The sequence below is a fragment of the Lepidochelys kempii genome, chromosome 5, assembly GCF_965140285.1.
Source record: "Lepidochelys kempii isolate rLepKem1 chromosome 5, rLepKem1.hap1, whole genome shotgun sequence".
Classification (NCBI taxonomy): domain Eukaryota; kingdom Metazoa; phylum Chordata; order Testudines; family Cheloniidae; genus Lepidochelys; species Lepidochelys kempii.
Window position 1 is genome coordinate 38,439,577 of NC_136384.1, and position 6,469 is coordinate 38,446,045.

Sequence of the window (6,469 nt, forward strand, 5' to 3'; positions counted from 1 at the left end):
CAAGTCTCCGCAGTCCACAAGTTCTGCAAAGGGTAAAAAATAGTGAGCGACTCCTACTGAATAATCTTTTAGTAACTCAGTTGCTGCCTTTAAAAAGTTTACACTTTTAAATAAAAAGGGAGAAGGGAGGAAGTGGCCCAAATATGCTTAACTTAGAGACAAATACAGTGAAGGCCAAAACTGTTAAGTCCAAGATATCTAATAAGAGCAAAATGCTAAGGCTGTAAATTATACTGATGTGCCAGTTGACAGATTATCCACTAATTTATCTAATAGCTAAAGTCTTCAGTATGGCTGTTATATGGGCACTCATAGCTTGAGAGAGATAGAGAGAGAAAGTGTGTGTGGGTGTGTGTTGGTTGAAAGGAAATTTTAAAAAAGAGCTTGTTTGACATTGGTGCAGGTGTACAACATTCCACAATATTAACCACCTTCTTTTGGAGGAGTGCATCACCCATTTTTCTCATGTATTTGTACTAGATACTTATAGGACTGCTGTGCTCTTGCTAGATTATATTGCTTCTTACTGGCTCCAAACTGTACTCTGGCTTTTCCTTTGACTAAAGTGCCATTGATGACTGATTGTGTTGAATAGGCATTACTTCAGCCCCGTTTAGTAAGAAGTTCCAGGCATAATGCACCCCCACCCAGGACATACCCTCCCATGAGCACAGAGATACCACTTGCACAAAGGGAGGATCTAAAGGAAAATTATCCTTAATGAGAAGTTGAGCAAAATGTATTCTCTACACCTTATTTTTCTTGTAAGACCTGAAGATCTATAACGGGCTGTCAGGATCAACTTTTAGAAATTTAACGTGCCACTTGTACAGGCTGTCATTTATAAGTTCCACTGAATGAATCCTTGTTTTATAACTCTGATCTGTATATATCCCTGAGCTCTTTCATAAGTCAATCTGAAACCTGGACTGACCCAGACATTTCACCATTTAGGTGGTGGTATCTTTAATTCTTTCTAATTTTTTCTAAATTTAGAAGTTTCTCTTTTTCAGTGCCTTCATACTCAGATTTCTTTCCATCAACAGGTTCTTCCCCCTTCATGTCATAGTGATCTAGGTCTTCAATGTCTTCACTTCCCTCTCCTCCTCCTCTTCTGACATTACTTCTTCTGTCACTGAATTCAGTCCTCTTGGTAATGGCTGATCTAACATCTCAACATCTGGATACCGAGGAAGGTTGTATAATCTGCAGAGGTCACATAGCAATCACTTCAGTTGAAGAAGCAGACTATTGCTCTTCTTAATGTCTTATAATCGCTCTAACACTGAAGTCAGATTTGGGTCATCTGATTCCACAAGCCATACTGGTGATGAAGAGGGATAAGATTCTGTGACACTGCAGTGGATGGTGATCAGCAGTGGTGGCTGCGGGCTGCAACCTGGCGGTGGTGGCAGTAGAACAAACTGGCAGTGCAGCTCATCCAGCTTCCAGGAGATGATGCAGAAGCACTCATGGTCCTTGTTGAAGATGGACTTGAGGAACTTTAGCTCAGCCTTGAGCCCAGACACTGACATCCTGGCCTCATCTCTGGCCCAGGCCTGCACCACCTCACCTTGTAAGTGATGATGCCTTTTTGTTAGTATATTAGACACATAGACTGGGCAGGCTTATTTTAATTTTTCTTGTCTGGCCATTTCCATGTTAGACTCAGAAAAGGTAGTAAGTCTGTTGAACATTCAGTAGACATATAGAGCATTCTTCCTTTGAGAGAGTTCTAACTGACAATAATTAACTGAAAATATATTCCTTTTTCCATTTTCCCAGAATTTGCTGCAGCTTTCCCAGAAGAGATTGCTGAAGTGAGCCTTGAATATGAGAAATGTTGCCTTAGACATACCCATCCATTAGTATGTGTATAAGCATCTTAGAGTTCTCTTCATCAATCACAGCTAAATGCACAGTGATCCATAAAATAAAACATAACATTTTCAACTCATGAAGAAAATTCAATTTTTAATTAGTTAGGATTCTTAACCTTTCCCATCTCTTTTTAAAAACTTGTGCATGCCTAAAAAAAGAACTATGCAGAAAAATGGACAGAATCCAAGGTCTGGATGAAAGCAAGGGAGCTAAAATGCAAATTTTCTGAATGCATTTTCATCTGTCTTTGTTTACCACAGGACAAGGGTGAAAATATCTTTAGAATTTGTTCAGCTGAAGCACTTCAGCTGTTAATAGTGTGGCAGATAAACTGGTGTATTCTTTTCGTGTTTCTTCAGAATGGCACTAACATCAAATGAAATAGTGAAGGTAAGTAATCTGCATTTGTTTTTTTCTGACTGAGTGCATGGAAACTGGAATACTTTTATCATGCAGAAATACTGGGAATATTGTCTTTTGTATCTCCATTTCCTGATATGATGATGATGTGCAGCCCACAAAACTATTGCACTTTTTCCTTTTGTGTAAATATAAAGAGAGTATAATGAAAATTGAGTTGTAATAGAAACAATTCCAAATTACGTTAGAAACATATAACTAAGTATTAAACAGATAACTAGTATATGATAATCAAAAGAGGGAACATTTATTTAGCGATTTAATCCAGTAAATAACAATATCTATCAATCCCACATATAAAAGAAGATTCTTTATTCCATTCAAGTTACATTACATTAAAGCAAATCTTCAATGCCATTTAAGAAACTATACAGTATTTTCCAGATGACCATTCAGTTTTACTTGAGTAGAGCCAGCCAAAACTGGAGATTTCTAATTTTAGCAGAAATGTCAAAATGTGGAAATTTGGATTCAGTCTGATTTAGACAGAAAATATATATTTAAATTTCTCACAAACGAGAAATCTCTCCCACCGCTCCAAATACTTTTGGAAACAGCATCAACACATGGTGCACAGTACCCATGAAACTGACAACTATGTCAGTTTCACTAAGCAGCTTCCTGGGCTTTCAGGGTCTCCTTCAGTCCCACCATGCAGACTGCTCTGGAGCCAGAGACCCCAGGGCTTCCAGACTGCCAGCTGACCTGGGAGTCTGGAAGCCCTGAGTCCTTGGATCTGAGGCAGTCTTCCTGGTATGAATGCCCCATAGTCAGAGACCCTGGAAGCTTATTTCAGGGCCTCCAGGCTCCCAACATTCCATGCCAGGGAGCCTGGAAGCCCAAAGAGCCCCAGCTTGAGCCAGGATTCTCACGGCTTCTAGGCTTCCTGCTACAGAGCTGGGAGCCTAGATTCTGGAATGCTAGACATAGAAGGGCTGCCCCAGGGTCCCCAACAACTTGGCATCCATATGGTGGGGCTACCCCAGAGATGCTTGAAGCCCAGCTCCCCAGAAACTTGCGGGGCAGAGTTCCATTGGAATCCAGTCTGAAAGTTGATGAAAATTCATCAACCCAACTTGCTTTCGCAAGATATTTCCAATGAACTAGTAATTTCTGACAAAACTCTGTTTTGTCAGTAAATTTTCTTCAGCTCTACTCAATCTTTTAAAATTGAATGAGTTTGCATTTGAAGTAAAATCAAGATACAGTGGACAAACTCACTGAGCTAATTGTTCATATCAAAATTTTTATCATGTCTGATTCATGAAGCACGAGCACATTCCTGCTGCTGGTAATGGAAGAAGAATTCAGTAGATAATCATTATATAAATCAATTGAAAATATGAATTATTAAAGAGAATAAAGCAAGTGCTTTAAAAGCACAGAGGTCTGATTAAATATAAAAGACATAGCTAGATGTAGAAATTACAAATCATAGCAAGGGAAAACAATATTACAAGAACATGTTCACTAATATAAGTTTCACATAATCCACTTGCAGAATGCATTTACATTAATCATAAAGTTATTTTCCATTGCAAACAAGTATTTTGTGAGATAGGCTAAGGGTAATGTGTCAATTTCAATATACATTCTAAAATTCTATATAATTGTAGAGAAAAAATTAACAATCAATAGGCTTTTTGTTGAATAGCCTATATAATTACGGGATGTTCTTAATCATTTGATTCTGCTAAAATTAGTTAACATTATAGTTGTAAAAACTACAAGTAATCTAAAATTATTGTTATTCAAGTTTGAAATTGATCACTGATCAGATTGGGTTGCTTTTTGCAACATATAGGCAAAGATTTTTATTCATTAGCTATGTAGGGCACCCATTGCAGAGGAGGATGCTGATAAACAAAACATATTTCACAGTTTACACAGAAATAATGGTAATTTTATTAGTACCCACTGCGGTGCATTACACAATGGTGAATAATAAAACTACTTAATTTATTCTTCTATTTACATATGATAGACATTTCTTGCATCTGGTTAGCTTTTTCCCTGGTTTGATCTCTGGTTAATTTAAAGAACTGCTTTTCTTCAAACCAGTCTGGTACAAATGCCAAACTCAACTTTTAGTATAAAAGTTAAATTCACTTAAATATGTATTACATGACTGACAATTACATTTTTAAAATCTGAATCACCCAGAAGCGAAAGGCAGAGCTAATAGCTCCCTATGAGCTAACAGTTCATACAAATTAATTATTTAATTCCAGTCTGTTACATATGTTCGTATTTTACTCTCTCTGTATGTTAAAGGAGTGTTTCTTTGAATACACAAAATATTCTCTGTTGTGTGTTTTTCCTATTCATTGTGATGAATAAGGTTTGCAGGACTGGGCCCCAAGTGCTGTAATGTACAGTTAGTTTATTTCCGAGTACTTCAGCATTTGGGGTCCAGTTTTACAAACCTTATTTATCATACTCTAGCCCTGAGTGTGACTCATCCCACTGTGGCCACACAAGAGAGTAGTTCAGCCATCCTCCCTGTCTGCTAAGGTGAGGAAGAGATCTGGAGTCCTCTTCCTTCCCTCAAGTAAGTGGGCAGAGTGCGACAAAGCTTTGGCTTTATCTCCCCTAACACACCGGCGGGGCTGAGCTGACATGAGGAAAGAGGTAATTGCATTCTGTATAGGGGTGGCACAGATTACTTCTCTCTCTCGGAGCAAGGAAGGATTAGTGACCTGAGTTACAAAATTATTTCCACATGCTCCTCCTGGACAAGCACAGCTCCATGCAGCCCATAGTCAGGACTAGGAGGATAGGTGCAATCTAGCCAACAAGTAGTCCTAGGATCATCACTAGCCTACATAGCCATACAAGAAAGTAAGGGGAAGTAAAGCCCCACCCTGTATTCCCTTATGTGGGCTACTTATACTGTGAGTTGCCGCATGGGAGAGGAAGCAGGATCTGCAGAGCTACTACTTTCCTTAACCAGTGCAGGTAGGTAGCACTGGAGTGGGAGGGGTGAGGACTGAGCACAGCCAACGCTTAGCTCCCCACTTCTTCTCCACCCCATGGCTCCCCACTGCAATATAGCTCTGCTGCCACACTATGCCCTGGTCTACACTAGGACTTTAGGTCGAATTTAGCAGCGTTAAATCGATGTAAACCTGCACCCGTCCACACGATGAAGTCCTTTATTTCGTCTTAAAGGGCTCTTAAAATTGATTTCTTTACTCCACCCCGACAAGTGGATTAGTGCTTAAATCGGCCTTGCCGGCTCGAATTTGGGGTACTGTGGACACAATTCGATGGTATTGGCCTCCAGATTGAGTCCCGGAATCGCAAAAGAGCTCCAGCATGGACTGAACTGGAGGTACAGGATCTGATCGCTGTATGGGGAGAGGAATCCAGGCTATCAGAACTCCGTTCCAGTTTTCGAAATGCCAAAACCTTTGTCAAAATCTCCCAGGGCATGAAGGACAGAGGCCATAACAGGGATCCGAAGCAGTGCCGCATGAAACTTAAGGAGCTGAGGCAAGCCTACCAGAAAACCAGAGAGGTGAACAGCCGCTCCGGGTCAGAGCCCCAAACATGCCGCTTCTATGATGAGCTGCATGCCATTTTAGGGGGTTCAGCACCACTACCCCAGCCATGTTGTTTGACTCCTTCAATGGAGATGGAGGCAACATGGAAGCAGGTTTTGGGGACGAAGAAGATAGCTCACAGCAAGCAAACGGAGAAACTGGTTTTCCTGACAGCCAGGAACTGTTTCTCACCCTGGACCTGGAGCCAGTACCCCCCGAACGCACCCAAGGCTGCCTCCTGGACCCGGCAGGTGGAGAAGGGACCTCCGGTGAGTGTACCTTTTAAAATACTATACATAGTTTAAAAGCAAGCATGTGAAAGGATTAATTTGCCCTGGCATTCGCAGGTCTCCTGGATGTACTCCCAAAGCCTTTGCAAAAGGTTTCTGGGGAGGGCAGCCTTATTGCGTCCTTCATGGTAGGCACTTTACCACTCCAGGCCAGTAACACGTACTCGGGGAATCATTGTACAACAAAGCATTGCAGTGTATGTTTGCTGGCATTCAAACAACATCCGTTCTTTATCTCTCTGTGTTATTCTCAGGAGAGTGAGATATCATTCATGGTCTCCTGGTTGAAATAGGGCGCTTTTCTTCAGGGGACATTCAGAGGAGCCCGTTCCT

At 40.8% G+C, this 6,469-nt stretch overlaps 1 pseudogene; it reads right to left on the minus strand.

The window, feature by feature from the left end:
* Nucleotides 1-423: 423 nt before the first annotated feature.
* LOC140912033 (ubiquitin-conjugating enzyme E2 Q2 pseudogene) lies at nt 424-1,535 on the minus strand (annotated as a pseudogene).
* Between the last annotated feature and the right edge of the window lie 4,934 nt (nt 1,536-6,469).